The following is an 18,835-nucleotide window of genomic DNA, read 5'->3' as shown; positions in this document are numbered from 1 at the left end:
TTTTATTTTTTGTGATTTAGTAATTGAGTAGGGTTAGGTTTTTAAATATGTAACGGCTAGATTACGAGATTTACGTTATGAGCGGTGCGGTAATAACTTGTACGTTATTTTCATTTAGCAATTTTTTTTAGCGTTGGTATTACGAGTCTCCAAACAAGCTCATAACGCATCGCGGTAACATGACTACCGCGTTTAGTTTTTTTTTTTTTTTCAGAAAGCTTTATTGATGTGAAATCAAGATACAAATACCCGTGTTCTGGGTGATAAAGACACTTACATACAAATGTTTAAAAAACAACGGCTTATAAATACAAGACAAACACATCTAGATATTACTATCTCGTTCTTCAAGACAAAAGTCAAAAACGAGATTACAAATATATAGTATTTTTTCAATTTTTGAGCAATTTAGGATATAAAAATGGAGATATGTATCTTACATTATGTAGGGGGGGAAGGGTGAGAGAGGGATTAAGGGGAAGAAGTTAGGAGTTACCTAAAGGAGGTGGAAAAGAGGGAAAGAGAAGAAGGGGGAGAGAAGGAAGAAAAAAACCCCCAAAAAAAAAAAAAAACCCATATATATAGTTAAATAAGTATGGGCTCTAATATAATCTAAGGATTATGTTGGAGTAAGACCATTAACTCCTCAAGGTTATATAGTGTTGTGCCATAATGCCAGGATTAGTTCATACTCAGCTAGTTTATGGATTTTCAGATAGTGATATCTATCCAACAAAAGGATTTCTTCTACCTGGGAATACCATTCCCTCAGTGAGGGGAGGTGTTGTGTCTTCCATTTTTTTGGGATCAGTTTTTTAGCGCTTGTGATCATTATAAGCGAAAGAGCTAAGTGTGTTTCGCTTTGTGTCTTTGGTAATGAAAGTAAGAGCAAGCTTTCAGGAGAGAGCGGGATCGTGAGGTTTAGGATCTCAGACATCTTCTCTATTACCCCCTTCCAGAAATTTGATAAATAAGGGCAGGACCACCAAATATGTAAAAGAGTCCCCTGTTCCCCACAGCCCCTCCAACACGAGGGGCTGAGGGCCGGATATATCTTATGCAGTCTAGCAGGTGTTAGGTACCACCTACTCATGAGTTTGTTGTGCGATTCCTGAATGCTAGAGGAGACTGAGGATTTCTTGATGAGTTTAAAAGCCTTCATCCTAGATCCAGTCTATATCGCAGCTCAAGTCCTCCCACCAGCGGGCAGTGTAGTTTGGAAGCAGGTCTGTGCTTTGTCTGATTATCATATTGTATAATATGGAGATCAAGTGCCTAGGGGCTGTGTCTGCAATGCAAAGTTTCTCAAATGCGGCAAGTGCTCTACCTAGGTCCTGTTTGTGTTTGTGTTTGGAGATAAAATTTATCAATTGATTATAGTGCAATCATGAGGTGAATATCGTGGGTTGAAGTTTTGTCAGCTCGTTCTGAGGGACAACCCTACCTCTCGCTACTACTCCATATATGGAACCCTCTTTTATTTTATAAGGTTTGCTTGTACGGTAGCCTAGCTTGTGGTAAGGGAGTTCTGGATTCTCTAGTATTGGTGTTAAGGGAGAGTGTGTTGTGGAGATATGTGTTGAGATAGCTAAAGTCGGGTCCCAGTTGCGTAATGTTTCCTCTAGAAGGTGGTAATCAGAAACTGCTTTGGGACGGATGGTTGAATGCAGCTAAGCCAAAGACCCCATGTTTTTCATTTTGAGGATCTGCCTGTCAAGAGTGATCCATGCTTTGTGTTCTATGTTTTGTACCCATTCTACAATCTTTTGTAACCCTATTGCTCTCCTGTAAGAGGTGATGTCTGGTAGGCCCAATCCACCCCTGTCTCTTGGGAGGTACATAATATGTTTTCATACTCTGGGTTTAACATCAGCCCATACAAATTGTTCAATCAGTTGCTGCAATTGAGTTATATATCCCCTGGGGAATGCAATCGGTAAAGCTTGTAGAACATATAAGATTCTAGGCAGAATGTTCATCTTAAAAAAAACTATTTTCCCCAACCATGAGGTGTGATTTTTCTTCCAAGAAGAAAGGTCTGCAACTATATCTCTTTTAACGGGAGCAAAATTGTATTTGAAAAGATCTGAAGGGTCGGAGGTTAAATAAATGCCAAGGTATTTTAGCTTGTGTTTTGCGATTGTGATTTTGTGTGTTTGTTGTAAGGATTGTATTAATTTTGGGCAAGTATTTATATTTAGTAATTCCGATTTGAATAAATTAAGGAGAAAATTAGAAACCTTACCGTATGCCTGGAGTTCGCAAAGTAGAACAGGAATAGAGTGCTCTGCATTGGTTAGGGTATATAAGTGTTATGATCTCCTTTCTCTTTAAATCCTTCTGACACCTCCCTTTCCACAACCCTTAAAAGGACCATCTGATCCCTATTTGCTTGCTTGATTATTTTAGTGTAACAGGGAAAGTTAGTTGTTACGACTCTCCACTGTTATCCTGTTATCCAGCCTTTAGTGATTAAATAAGTCACTTCAACTGTCTCAACATTTATCCACATTGGGACTTTGTTTCAATTAACATTTCTTTGCATATTCTAAGCACTTTAACATATCAAGAAGATCTGTATTCTGAACTCTCACCTCTCAGCTTACAAACGGCACTCCGCTCCTGAATCGCATCTCTGTGACGTCATTCAAGCCGACACCAGGCCGGCATATGCAGACAGCGTTCAGACGCCAATCTGTTTACACAAGCTACCGCATCTACAGCCTTTAACCCTGCTTCCTACAGTGCTTCAAGGAATACTAACAGCAAACGGTTGGTTTCAACGGAGAAGCTTAAAGGATTTATCACCTCTCTGAAACTAAGAACTGGAGGAGTTATCTACAAACCGCAAGTATCAAAAGCCTTGATTAATACTCTATTGCATGTTTGCTTAACTCCACATAAAGACTTTGCTTATACAAATACCGGATCAACTCTGTTTGCATCATCAGACTTCTTCTCTGCTTAAACTTGAGATTTATTAACTTTGCTTACTAACAACAATTTAACCACTTACTGCCTTCACAGCAGCACCATTTAAAGCTTGTATTTATTTAAGAAGAGCTATTTTACAACTACAGTGAAAGTTAACTGTGAGTTGTGCTATTATTATTTAGCCTGTTAATTTGGATTAAATACGCTATTTAATCCTTTTCCTTGCTCTTCTGACAATAAGAGTTTTGGATTATTTAAATAGCTACAAATACAACATTTAGTTCATATCATTGTCTGAACTTTATTCATAAATTGCAAAAGACCTGACAGTAAACATAACAGAATAATCAAGCCTGTAAAAGAGTCTCAACTGTAACTTAATATGGATCCAGTTGAGATGAGTAATCAAATAACCTCTCTAAATCAAAAGGTTGACTTATTAGCTCAGGGAATGACTGCGCTGCAAAATGAGAACAACACTCTCAGGAGGATTATTAATGACTTTCTCACTCAAAAGGCAACAGAGTTTCCTGAACCACAAGTTAACCCCCCAGCCACTTTCTCTGGTGACCGCTCTAAATTCAGAGAATTAAAAAATGCTTGTATTCTAATGTTTTCTTTGAAGCCACGTACCTACCGAAATGATAAAGTTAAGGTATGTACCGCTATCTCATTTCTATCTGGAGAGCCTAGAGCATGGGCGGATAGATTTTTTGAATCTGACGATCCTATGTTAAACTCCCTGGATACTTTTTTCCAAAACATGGCAGTATTGTATGAAGACATACACAAACAACAGACAGCCGAGAACACTTTACGCTCCCTAAAACAAGGTAAACGGGCTGTAGAAGACTACATTGCTGAATTCCAACTTTGGGCAACGGATTCTGAATGGAATTCAGTCAGTCTAAAAAATCAGTTCCGTTTGGGACTCTCTGAGCATCTAAAGGATCATCTCTCAAAGGTGGATTTCCCTGATACTTTAGAAGGTTTATTTAAATTATGTATAACAATGGATCGCCGTTACAGAGAGAGAAAACAAGAGAGAGTACATAGTGATTCAAGTCTGAGAAAACATTATCCCTCAACCCCTGAAAGGTCTACCAGTTCATCTGTTCCTATGGAGATAGGAGTTATTAGGGGACCTCTGACCAGTGAAGAAAAACTGAGAAGACGTATAGGAAGATTTTGCATGTACTGTGCAAATAAAGACCACGATGTATCAACCTGTCCTCAACTCAATCGTCCAAAGAAGGGTAAGATATTACTTATGACTATTAAACCTCCCATAAAAGAGTATACTCATCTCTCATTAAATTTGTCGTTACAGTGGGATCAACATCAGTTCCAGGAAGTGGCCATAATTGATTCCGGGGCTTATGGAACATTTATTGATCAAGCATTGGTGTCACTTAATAAAATTCCTTGTGTGCAAAAAACCACTCCATTGTTTGTGCGTGTTGTTGATGGGTCACATTTCCTCAAAGGTCCAATTACACACCAGACGATACCCTTACTCACTATCACCAACACTGGACACAAGGAATACATTACATATGACATCATCCCTAGTTCAGTTCACCCAGTTATACTCGGGTATCCCTGGCTTCAAAAACATAATCCCACCATAAACTGGTCTACCAATCAGATCACTTTTAATTCTAAATTCTGTACTGATACTTGTCACCCATATATAACCATTAATCATTTAGACCTCCTTCTTCCAAATGAGTATAAAGATTTCTCAGACGTTTTTAACCTAAAAAAAGCTGAAGTATTACCTCCACACAGAGAGTTTGATTGTCCGATTGACACGAAACCCGGGGCTGTATTACCTACAAACCGTATTTTTCCACTTTCACAAAAGGAATTACAACACCTTCGAGAATACCTCGATGAAAATTTACGCAAAGATTTTATATCACCCTCATCATCTCCAACAGCTTCAGCCATATTTTTTGTAACAAATAAGGACGGGACTTTACGTCCTATTATTGATTATCGAGCCTTAAATGCAGTCACTATCAAAAATCGTTACCCATTACCACTGATACCAGAATTACTTGAAAGATTGAATGGTGCCAATATCTTTACCAAACTCGACCTTAAGGGTGCTTATAATCTCATCCGCATAAAATCAGGTCATGAATGGAAAACTGCTTTCAAGACAAGGTATGGCTTATACCAATATAATGTTATGCCATTTGGTTTAACTAACGCACCCGCAACGTTTCAATATTTCATTAACGAAATAGTCAAAGACCTCATGGACGTCTGTGTGGTAGTGTATCTCGATGATATTCTCATCTATTCACGGGATATCACGGAACATGTGATGCATGTTCGATGGGTCCTTTCAACCTTACGTGAACATCACCTATATGCAAAAATGGAAAAATGTGAATTCCATAAACACACCATAAAATTTCTTGGCTATATAATCACACCATCTGGGATATCAATGGATCCGGAAAAAATCAATGCAATCCTTCATTGGCCAACTCCTCATACTACTAAATCTCTACAGAGATTTTTAGGATTCTCTAACTTTTATAGGAAATTTATATCAGATTACTCAGCTATAGTACAACCTCTAACTAGACTAACAGGTTAACAAAAGTTCAAATGGGATGAAGACACAGAAAAATCTCTTCAACTCTTAAAGGAGAAGTTCATCAATGCTCCCATTTTAAGATTACCTGACCCTACTCGTTCTTTTACATTGGAGGTGGATGCTTCTAATGTAGCAATAGGGGCTATACTATCTCAACAAGACGAAGAATCAAAAGAGTTACATCCTGTGGCATTCCATTCTAGGCTATTAAATTCAGCTGAAAAGAATTACTCAATAGGCGATAAGGAGCTATTGGCAATTAAATCATCATTGGAGCATTGGCGTCATCTTTTAGAAGGCACTTCAACTCCATTTACAATTTACACAGATCATCGTAATCTTCAATATCTAAAAAGAAATAAGACATTATCATCTCGTCAAGTACGATGGGCTCTCTTTTTGGACCGTTTTAATTTTCTCTTACAATACAGACCCGGAAAAAACAATACAAAAGCAGATGCTTTCTCCAGATCTCTTCAAGCTCCAACAGAAGAAGAAGAGAAACTTAGTGTTATTCCTCCACATAAAATCCTCTGAATAATATCTACTCTTCAGAGTGAAATTTTATCAAGTCAACAAAAGGATCTTTCTATTCCTGAAGAATGTCATAAAGATCCTGAAACTGGACTCTTCACTTTTAATAACTTAATATATATATACCAACTGATTTAAGAAAACAGATTATGCAGCAGTATCATGATTCACCCCTTTCTGGGCACCCAGGAATAAATAAAACTTATGATCTAATAAAACGATACTTTTGGTGGCCTAGATTAAAAGAAGATCTTCTATTATACATATCTCGTTGTCGGATTTGTTCCATGAAAAAGAAGGTTCACTATAAACCATTCGGGTTACTTAGCCCACTACCCATACCCGATAGGCCATGGTCAATCGTCGGTATGGATTTCATAGTGGAACTTCCTCCATCAAATGGTTATACAGCCATTTTGGTGGTCATAGACCACTTGACCAAATTGGCTCACTTTATACCCCTAAAACAAACACCATCTGCTCCAACTACAGCTAAATTATTCCTCTCTCACATCGTAAAACTTCATGGACTACCTACTTCCGTCGTAAGTGATCGAGGATCACAATTTACTTCAAAATTCTGGAGAAATTTATGCATTCAATTAAAAATCTCTCCTAAATATTCCACAGCATTTCATCCCCAGACAAATGAGTTGACTGAGAGACTTAATCAAACCCTCGAACAGTATCTCCAGTGTTACATCTCTACACAACAAGATGATTGGGCAGATTGGCTCTCAATGGCAGAATTTGCCTACAATAACTCAGTCAACAGTTCAACTGGTTTCTCGCTCTTTTATGCCACCTATGGGTATCATCCATCTAGTTTCCCGAAGATGGGTTTCAGTTCGAATTCTCCTTCAGCTCTGGACTACTCAATTAAATTGAGAGACAACTTTGTTACCATACAAAAACATCTACAGAATGCAAAGGAGACCCAAAAGATCTACTATAACAGGAAGCATGCTTTGCCACCCTCGTATAAAGTGGGGGATTTGGTTTGGTTGTCAACCAAAAATATCAAATTGAAGGTCCCCAGCAAGAAATTAGCATCCCAGTTCCTTGGTCCCTTCCCTATCACAAGGGTCATAAATGAGAATGCTGTTGTTTTGAAGTTACCTACCTCTCTAGCCATCCACCCATCTTTCCACGTCTCTCTTTTGAAACCATTTAAGGGGGATGCAGGTTCTCTGGACGCTGATGTCTCTGACAGTACTTCATTAATAGAAGCAGAGGATGAGTATGAAATTGGTCGTATTCTGGATTCTAGAGTTCGTAATCAAACCCTTGAATATCTGGTGCACTGGAAGGGTTATGCTTCATCTGAGGATTCGTGGGTTCCTGTGTCTGATGTGAATGCTCCACGTCTATTGGCTGCGTTTCATTCTCGACATCCCCTGAAGCCTGGTCCAGGACTCCCTGTGATGCAATCTTGAACGGGGGGATCTGTTATGATCTCCTTTCTCTTTAAATCCTTCTGACACCTCCCTTTCCACAACCCTTAAAAGGACCATCTGATCCCTATTTGCTTGCTTGATTATTTTAGTGTACCAGGGAAAGTTAGTTGTTACGACTCTCCACTGTTATCCTGTTATCCAGCCTTTAGTGATTAAATAAGTCACTTCAACTGTCTCAACATTTATCCACATTGGGACTTTGTTTCAATTAACATTTCTTCGCATATTCTAAGGTCTTTAACATATCAAGAAGATCTGTATTCTGAATTCTCACCTCTCAGCTTACAAACGGCACTCCGCTCCTGAATCGCATCTCTGTGACGTCATTCAAGCCGACACCAGGCCGGCATATGCAGACAGCGTTCAGACGCCAATCTGTTTACACAAGCTACCGCATCTACAGCCTTTAACCCTGCTTCCTACACTGCTTCAAGGAATACTAACAGCAAACGGTTGGTTTCAATGGAGAAGCTTAAAGGATTTATCACCTCTCTGAAACTAAGAACCGGAGGAGTTATCTACAAACCGCAAGTATCAAAAGCCTTGATTAATACTCTATTGCATGTTTGCTTAACTCCACATAAAGACTTTCCTTATACAAATACCGGAACAACTCTGTTTGCATAATCAGACTCCTTCTCTGCTTAAACTTGAGATTTATTAACTTTGCTTACTAACAACAATTTAACCACTTACTGCCTTCTCAGCAGCACCATTTAAAGCTTGTATTTATTTAAGAAGAGCTATTTTACAACTACAGTGAAAGTTAACTGTGAGTTGTGCTATTATTATTTAGCCTGTTAATTTGGATTAAATACGCTATTTAATCCTTTTCCTTGCTCTTCTGACAATAAGAGTTTTGGATTATTTAAATAGCTACAAATACAACATTTAGTTCATATCATTGTCTGAACTTTATTCATAAATTGCAAAAGACCTGACAGTAAACATAACAATAAGACATCGTCGGCGTACAATGCCTGTTTGTATTCTGTTTTATCTACACTCATACCGGAGATGTTAGGGTTCACTCTAACCTTATGGGCTAAGACCTCTATTGATATGGCGAAAAGCAATGGGGACAGGAGACACCCCTGTCTTGTGCCATTGCTAATGGGAAAAGTCTTTGACAGTGTTCCATTGATCCTAATTCTAGTGTTGGGGTTCGAGTAAAGGCCTTCCCAAAACCCATCTTCTCTAAGACCCGACGCAGAAATAACCAGTCAACCCTGTCAAATGCCTTCTCGACGCCGGTGGAGAAGAGCACTAAGGGGATACCTGAAGCCCTGGCATGAGTGATTAATTGAGTTATTTTGTTGGTGTTGTCTCTGGCCTCTCGGCCCGGGACAAAACCCACCTGGTCGTTGCTTATCAAGTCTGGCAAATACTTGTTCAATCTATTCGCTAAAATTTTTGCTAGCAGTTTCATATCTGTATTAATTAGGGATGTGGGCCTATAGTTGCCGGGGGAGTCAGCTACTTTTCCTGGTTTGGGGATAACCGTGATGTGCGCCTCTAAAAGGATATTGGATAAATTTGGGATATCTCTAAGATCATTAAATAGATTCAATATTGGTCCCGCTATGGTATCTTTGAATTTCTTATAATAAACAGAAGTAAACCCATCAGGGCCTGGACTTTTACCGCTCAGGAGGTCTTTAACCGCATTGTATAGTTCTTCGGTCGTTATTGGGGAATCTAGGAAGTCAGTTGCTTCTTGTGTCAGTGAGGGGAGGTCAGTGGACTGTAAGTAGGAGGTGATCAATGTATCCTGATAGGCTGTATCGTCCCTTTGAGAGGGCACATCACGACGGTCTTGAATGTTATATAAGGCATGATAGAATTTATGAAACTCCGAGGCTCTTTGCGCACTACTGCGGAGAGTATGCCCATCTTTAGATTTTAAGGAATGTATGTAAGATCAAATTTGTTTTTTTTTAAGAGACCTAACTAGAATTTTACCCGGTTTGTTTCCTCCCTCATAATAATACTGTTTCAGGAAGAGGGCTTTTTTTGGTGTGACTCAATAAGGTATTTTTGGAGTTCTAGTTTCACGTCCTTAAGCTGGGATTTAATTTCAATACAAGAGGGGTTTGACTTATGTTTAGTTTCAAGGGAGGTAATCTTCGATCGTAGTCCTCTATATTTTTCTCTGTTTTGCTTATTAAGAAGTGCCTTGTGTCTAATTAAGGCCCCACGAATTACACTTTTATTTGCCTCCCATATAATTGCTTTGGACAACTCGGGAAAGGTATTCAATTCGAAGTATTCTTTTAAGGTCTTTTGCATGTCATCGAGGATAGTGTCATCGAGCCTCCAGCATTGTTTAGTAATCGGAATGTCCGGCCATAAGATCAAGCATGAGACCGAGGCATGGTCCGACCATGTGATATGACCTATCTTGCATTGATGTGTGACTGTAAGGCCGCATGAGTCAGTATATATGTAATCGATCCTAGAGTAACTGTTGTGGGGAATTGAGTAGAAAGAGTAATCTTTTGTGTTAGGGTGTAGTGAGCGCCAAACATCATGTAGGGCCAATTCCTTAAGAGTCTTGTTTACCTGTGTGATCGTGGAGCTAGGTGTGCAGGAAATCCCCCGTGAGTCTAGAGCTGGATCAGAGACTAAGTTAAAGTCACCTGCTAGGTATTTTATCCCCCTAGAGTGTTCTAATAATAGGTCAGGTATTTTCCTAATAAAGGTCTCCTGACCCTGGCTGGGTGAGTATATTGAGGCTAAAGTGATGTAGTTGCCAAAAAGAGTGCCTACAATTATTAAGTAGCGCCCTTCTGGGTCTTTCTCAATATGTGTCATTTGGAAAGGGATTATTCTGTGGAATAAAATTCCAACACCACCCCGTTTACACTGTCCTGCCGCAAAGTATGCCAAAGGGTACAAGGGGTTGTGCCATTTAGGTTCCCTCCCTTTTTTATAGTGTGTTTCCTGCACTAGTATAATGTGGCTATGCAATTTGTTTAATTCATTGAAGGCAATAGAGCGTTTCCCAGGGTTGTAAAGGCCCTTAGCATTAATGGTGGTAAGATAAATAGAGTGGTCGAGAAATTTACTAGGTTTATTTTGAATAGCCATTTCAGGAAAGGGAAAAAAAAAGGAAAAGGGGATGAAGTAGAAGTAGAGTTAGTGAAATTATTTAAGAAGTTGAGAGGAAAGGGAAAATAGAGAAGGGTGAAGAGGGAGATCTCAATAGAGACCTTGTTGAAAAATTAGACAGTTAACAAATAAACAGTAGCAATAAAAGAAACTTACTATCTCCTATTGATGACAATAACCAACAAATACAGAAAAAGAATACAAGTAATAGGGGAAGAAGCCCCTCAACTGACATGAGTTATATTAATAAACATGTATTTATAGCACTTTACAATTAGTAAAGCAACCAGGAGTAACCTAGAAATGAGGAGATCAGTTCATTCCAAATGCAACTATGTTAATTCCAACCTGTGCATATCAGTGCATCCTCGAAAACCTCTATGAAGCTATATAACTAGAAAGGTTGTTGTAAAGAGGCTAGAAGAATATACTTAAACTGTAATATCGGTGGGAAGATACTATCTAGATAACTGAAGTGTGAATAAGGAGCTAGGAGGAGGCATGTTTTCAAGCACCTGATTTCTTACAAAAATGGGGTTAAGCAGCCCATCCCCTATCTGCTAAGGCTCACACACTGACAGTCGCTCAATAAATGCCCTGAAAGGGTACATAGACTACATAACTAGGAAAGTTGTTATAAAAAAGGCTAAAAGAATATACTTGAACTATAATATCGGTGGGGAGATACTATCTAGATAACTGCAGTGTCAATTAGGCTCTGAGAGGAAGGTATGTCATCAAGAACCTGATTTGTTGCATAAATGGGGTTAAGCTACCCACTCCCCATCCGCTAGGGCTCACACCCTGATAGGGAGGTCACTCGATAAATGCCCTGACAGGCAGCAGTTGTAACAATTTAACCCCAACAGAGAAAAGAAAAACACAGAACAAAAACAATTTCAACACAATAACTCAGAGTCACATTTTTGCAATGTATGTCAAGCTAGTTAGTCTTCGGCCTCCTGGCCAGGAGTGAAGAAGAAAGAAAGTCTATGACCTAGAAGTTATTCTGTGTTGCAATCTGTTAAACAGTAATCAAGTCAGTACAGTACATTACCCATTATTCTCCTCGAGAGTCTGATCGCCTGAAGAGCTTGAGGGTGGAGCAGCAATCTCCCGCCTCCATCCACTGGGAGCAGGGGCCTGGATCAATAACTGTTCAAGAAAGACCCTTTCTTCCATGCCAGGCCTGAAAATTGATGTTTTGTTATTGTGGTTGGCTATAATAGAAACCGGAAAGCCCCACCTATATTGAATATTGTAACTCCGTAGGACAGATGTGATATGGCCCAAGTCTCTTCTTTTCTGAAGGGTCAAAGGCGATAAGTCGGTGAAGATCTGTATCTCCTCGCCGGCATGGGTGATGGGATGTTTTTTCCGGGCTCCTTGAAGTATAACTTCCTTGTCCTTAAAACTGAGGAACCTTACAATGATATCCCTCGGGGTGCCTTGTTCAGTGGTTTGGGCCTAAGAGCCCTATGAGCCCTTTCTATGGGTATATCCGGGGATGATGGAGTCTCCTTTATGATCCTGAACAAGGCCTGGAGGTAGCCCTCTATATTCTGCGGGGCTACAGCCTCTGAAACCCCGCGAAAGCGCAAGTTGTTTCTGCGTCCTCTATTGTCTATGTCCTCAAGTTTGTCATTTAGATATTGCAGGTTATCTGCCTGGCTATGTAGATCCGCAGTGTGTTGGTGTAAAGAGGCTGTGTTATCTTTAGAAGTCTTTTCCACCGTTAGAATCCTTGTCTCAAGTGCTGATAAATCTTTCCTAAGATCGCCAAAGAGACTTCTCATTTCACACATAACTCCTTTAAAGGACCAGTAAACACAGCAGATTTGCATAATCAACAAATGCAAGATAACAAGACAATACAATAGAATTTACTCTGAATTTTAAATGAGTAGTAGATTTTTTCTAACAAGTTTCAAAGTTATGTATATTTCCACTCCCCCTGTACCATGTAATAGCAATCATCCAATCATCCAATCACAAATGCATATACGTATAGTCTGAGTTCTTGCACATGCTCAGTGTAAATATAAAACACTGTGCACATTTTTTTTAATGGAAGTAAATTGGAAAGTTGTTTAAAATGACATGCTGTGGGATCCGGTGGGAGGAGTTCAGGTGCAAGGTCAGGTAGACACCTGCTCCACATTTACCTAACAAGCTACTGGCAGTGGGAGAACGTGCCTAACACCCAAGACCTTGGGCGGCTGTTAAAACAATTTTCACCTGTTTCCCGGACCTCCTAACAGTGCTAAAACACCGCACTGAGGACATTCATGTATAATGGTCGGATTATATGTCTTACTCTAGATACAATGCAACCTAAAGCTATGGACTTTGAAAAGTTTTACCCCTGAAAAAATAAGGGGAAACGTAACCTGAAAGATTAAACAATCTAAGCGGGGGTGCAGTGAGGAGCAGGCTATACCTAAACATACTGACTACCAGACTACTAGCCCTCTCACTTGTGCACTGACACCAGCGAACCTGTGATAGCAGAAGAAGACGCGGCCCTACGAACTTGGCTTTCTACTATATCCCTGCTTGACTCACCCGAATAACATCAAGACGCCGCTGGGTGTCCGGACCTGACCCGCTGTAGTTGGCAGGGGGCATACTGGAGCAGGCAAGTGTCAGTAGCACCTGAGAGACGTGGTGACCAGGTGCTCCCTGATTTTCCGGTGCTGGCTGCACCCCGCTTCCTTGGCGGCTGGGTCCGGTGAGGCAAGGTGGAGTAGCTGAGCCACTCAGTCGCAATTCGGTCGAAGATACGGCTTCATATGAACAACTCCCCGGCGTGACCGTCCTTGGGCAGCGGAAAGAGGCTGCAGATACTGAGACCTGAACGTCTCCTCCTGGGGGCACTTCAGAATCCTGTCCGGATCATCAACACAGTATCATCTATGTGCCGCGGAGAGCTATAGGTGAAGGGGCTCCAACTACGGCTTGTTTGTTTGATCCTGAAGGTGGAAGGTTGGAAGCCTGATTATCTCGCCTTTCTTTTCCAACACCGGGGTTCCTCCCCCCACCGATGCTGCGAGGGGGGGCCTCCGGATCTACAGCTTCGGTAGTGACTTCTTTTCCTTGAGCCAAAGAGTCAACACATCAGATCCCCACGGACAGGGGCCAGGTACTTTTTCATAAAAGGAAAGGAAAAGGGGGAGTTTTTCTTTTGTTACACAAAATTATTAATCATATTTTTTGGACTTCCCTACAAAAATCCTCTTTGGTTTTCTGATACAGATAGAAAAGGGGACAGGAAGGAAAGAGAAGGGGCAAGAGGAGAAAATCAGACATATGTACCAACTAGCTACAATATGCCTATTTAAGAACTGTTAATGGAAATTATACAAGCCTGCATAATCACTAATCTATGTCTCAGTCTGTTAATGCATGTAGCCTTAGTCTGTGATCAGAATGTATAAGATTTGCTAAAAGGCTCTTGAATGGTGTTGTTATATTGGGGATACTCTGTCTGTTTTTTCCATTCTTACAAAAATAAGTTAGCAAACCCCTTTAAAAGCTAGACATAAGATACACCTGAACAAAGGTAAATGTAACCTGTAGACAAAGCAGTGTTGGGAACTTTTATTTCTGCTTGGCATTACCATCTGAAGCAAATAATCCCAATCTGTCTTTTCTATGGAATATTGCTATTTAAAAGGTAAAGGTCCTGATAGAAAATTACTACTCACGCTCCTGGTTGCGTACAAAAAGCAACCATAAAAGAATCAGTGACCAAAATTCCTTTGAACTCAAAAGAGATATTCAAAGAAGAAGGAAAAGGAGAACATTCCTTTTTTTTACTATCATTGCTTACTGCTAAAGGGGCACTTTGTGCTATATTGGTGCAGTATATTGTGGCAAATGTCTGATATTTAAAACCTGCTGAGACACACTTCACTCTCTCCTTTTCCCTGTTTTTTTTTTTTTTTTTTTGCTAACTCAGAAAGATCTGTTTAATCTTTATCTTTAGTCTTAAATGATATAAAGAGAAATGAGTCAGGTATAAAATTTGAGAGAGCCCCCCCCCTTTTTTTTTTTTTTTTTTTTTTTTTTTTTCTCTCTCTCAGCTACAGTAAGCTATATGCTATCTGGCGGAAAACATAAATAAGCTCTAAAAAAAGTTGAGTTTATCCACTGAATTATTGATAAAAAACCAGGCTATAAATAAACTCAGAACCTTATATTATTAAAACAGAGGGGAAGCTATTTGTTGAGTAGGAAAACTCTGATGTTATGCTTATATTTCCTGTTTTTTTTTGTTTTGTTTTTTTTACTGTCTGTTCTTCCCTCTTGTGTTCACACAAAATTGTTTCTTGAGAAAACAGTTAATGTTACTTACTTAGTATGAATATTATATGCTGTGTAATCTGTAAAAGGTCTTAAAAATAGAACAAGGGTAAAAAATACTCGGGGTTGACCAGTGAATCAATAACACAATTCCCAACCTTCTAACTGGTAGGAGCTAAGTATTCTGAGACACTACTAAGAAATAAAAATTTACTATTGATATCATATTACAGAAAGTAGGACAATGCAATAGTCTAGGAGTTTAATTAATTTTGTCTGACCATTCGCTGTTGTAAGGGGGAAAGAAGGAATAACACCCTACTGGAATTCTCATCACTTCTATAATCACTACTCACACAATTCCTTTTTCTCCTTCCTAAATTCAACTAGGAACACTTTTTCACTTTTCCCTTGTCACTCCTCCTTTTTTTTTTTTTTTTTTTTTTTTTTTCTCCTCCCCCATAAGCACCGATTATCACTCACTACTAAGATTAAATCCTTAGTTGTGTCATTCACTATCTCACATCACACTCTCACTTGATTCACTCCCCCCTCCCCCCCTTTTTTTTTTTTTTTTTTTTTTTCTTCTCAACTTCCCCTTCACAACTTATTATAAACTTTCACAAAGCACCCCCTAAAACACATGGATAAGTATTTTCACAGTCACCCGAAAAATTCCCCCCCAACAATGGCAGGAAGACAAAGGGACAAAAAAAATAAAGCAAGCTATGAAACTTCAATTGAAGTACAGACACCTTGCACAAATCCATCCGTAGGCGAGTCATTAGACATTCAAATTATTGTAAGTAAAATCTCTGATGCTTTAGCCCCTAAATTTGAGGCCTTAAAAATAGAGATTAAGCAAGATATAGCATCCTTGACAAATGAAGTGAAACAATTCTCGCATAGACTCTCCGAAGCGGAGCAAAGGATCTCAGATCTAGAGGACACCAATATGACGTACAAAAATAATCTTGAGGTCTTAAATTTAACAGTCTCTAAAATGCAAAGTAAATTAGAAGACCTAGAAAACAGATCCCGAAGGAATATTCTGAGAATCATTGGAGTCCCCGAGGAAAAACAATTTGAGAATCTAGACAAATTTCTCACAGAGACACTACCTAATTTACTGCAATTTCCAGACTCTTTTCCAAAGATTGTAATTGAAAGGGCCCATAGGATAGGCACACCTTTATTAAGTAAAGACAACCCGAGACCAAGGCCCATAATTGCTAAAGTTTTGAACTTTCAGCATAAAGTGGCAATCCTCCAAGCTTTTCGTAAGCATCAACCTATTTTATTAGGCGATGCAAAAATTCTTATCTTTCAAGACTACTCAGTAGAAGTAGCATCCAAAAGAAGGGAGATTGCCCCAATATGCTCGAGGTTCATAAACCAAGGCATACGAGCAACCCTACTATACCCAGCAAAACTAAAAATACAAAGGGAGGGAATTACCTCTTATTTTGACTCGCCACAGGATGCAGCTAAATTCTTTGAGGAGATATTCCCCTCTGGAAAAGGCTAGGAAATAAGTTCTACAAGCCAGGTAGGACGGATACTATAAGTATCATACAATGACTAGAGTAATACAAAAAATAGAGCAAAGGGGAAGCTGGGTCAAACTTCCCCTAGCAGTCTGTTTGGATAGGGATAATGTTTTATGTTTAAGTGTGATCTTGTGTTTTTTTTTTTTTTTTTTTTTTTCCCCCCTTCCTCCCATATTATTTTTCCATTTTTAAACCCATATGGCTATGGATAATAAATTCAAATTAATTTCCTGGAATATAGGAGGCCTCACCTCCCCCATTAAACGAAAGGCAATATTAACTTTTTTGAGGAAGAATTATGCTGATTTGGCCTTCCTTCAAGAAACTCACTTAAAAGCCGAAGAAGTGCTTAAATTAAAAGCCTTGTGGGTAAAAGAAGTTATATTTTCTCCCTCTACCAATAGAAAGAGCGGGGTGGCTATCCTCCTGGGAAAAAAATTATGCTATGAGATTATACAGGTAGATACGGATCAAGAAGGAAGGTACATTATTGCAAAGATGAAAATTAACAAAATCCTTTATACATTCTGCAATGTTTATGCCCCAAACGTTTTTAATTCGTCCTTTTGGGACGTTCTTCAAAACAGGCTTATGTTATGTGCAGCAGGATACCTAGTCATTGGTGGCGACTTTAACATGGCCCCAAAGTATCCATTGGACAGACTTAGGCAAAGCTCCCACATTATAAAAACCAAAAGAGACAATCTTGAAACAAAGCTGTTCAACAAAATCTCACATAATTTGAGGGTCACTGACATCTGGAGATTGAAAAATCCAGATGCCAGAGACTTTACTTGTCACTCAAGGGCTCATAAATCGCTATCACGCATAGATCTGTTTCTGCTAGATGACAGGCTTGTTAATTCCAATATAACGGCAGAAATCTTTCCCATCACTATTTTGGACCATGCGCCCATCTCTTTATATTTTCGGCCAAGTCCTAATCCTCCAAGGAATATGGGCTTTCGGTTTCCCCGGCATCTAGCTACAGATAACAAGTTTAAAAATTGGCTTATAGCTAAATATCGTGATTTCATACTTCTTAATCATGAGCATACCACTAAACCTGCCATTTTCTGGGAGACAGCTAAGGTGGTCTTGCGAGGTGAGATTCTAGCGTACAATATAGCAAGAACAAAGAAACTCAAGGTAAGAGAAATAGAAGTAATGAAATCAGTCATAAATACTTATAATCATTATATTCTACGGAAAACACCTGAGAACTGGTCGAAGTACACAACTGCTTTACGAGAAAGAGACTCACTCCTCCTTTATCAATCATCTCAGAGAGACCTAAAGATGCAGGCAAAACTGTATCGTTTTGGGAGTAAAACTGGGAAGCTCCTGGCGAACCTGGTTAAGCACGATAGGGCCCCTTCACTAATTAGTTCACTACGTCATGAAGGCAATACCTATAAAACAGCTGAAGAAATTCTCGACATCTTCACTGAATACTTTAAATCTATATATGCACATAAGACCTCTGACCTTAAACAAAGGGAGGAATTCTGGTAGAAAATCCAATACCCAAGGCTAACCTCCCAAATGTTGGATCAGATCTGTGCCCCAATAACAGAGTCTGAAGTCTCTGCTTCAATAAAGAAACTCTCTCTTAATAAAACCCCGGGAACCAGATGCTCTTCCAAATGAGTTCTACAAGATCCTAATGCCCGAAATAATACCTCATCTAACGTCACTATTTAATGATCTCTACATCAAAGGCAACACCCCCTCCCCTGACTTTGTGGCTTCATTCACCTCCCTTATTCTTAAACAGGGTAAAGACCCAGCTGAAAAAGAGTCTTATAGACCAATTGCCCTTCTTAACACCGACTACAAACTTTTGTCATCAATACTTGCACATAGGCTTCAATCTCATTTGCCCAGTATTATTCACGTGGATCAAGCTGGTTTCTTAAAGAAACGTAATTCCTCAGCCAAAATAAGGGAGGTGTTCCTTGTTGTAGATTATTTTAAATCAGGCGAGGGCCAGCGAGAGGGGGCTGGAGAGGGCACTCCTGACCTGGCAATTATATCAATAGATGCAGGCAAGGCATTCGACTCGGTCTATCATGACCATATAGCCTTTACTTTACAACAATTTGGTTTGACAGGTCACTTTTTGACTTTTTTTAATAATTTATACAAGAACGCTTATACGAGAATAATAGTGAATGGGTCTCCTACGCAGGCCATAAAACTAGAAAATGGCACGAGGCAGGGCTGCCCTCTCTCGCCGCTTTTGTTTGATCTAGCCATTGAGCCTCTTGCTAATCAGGTTCGCCAGCAGATCGAAGGGATCAAGATTAGAAGAAAAATCTTGCAAATTG

Source organism: Bombina bombina, chromosome 2 (assembly GCF_027579735.1).
Source record: "Bombina bombina isolate aBomBom1 chromosome 2, aBomBom1.pri, whole genome shotgun sequence".
NCBI classification, from domain to species: domain Eukaryota; kingdom Metazoa; phylum Chordata; class Amphibia; order Anura; family Bombinatoridae; genus Bombina; species Bombina bombina.
Note: the sequence above shows the minus strand (reverse complement) of the source record.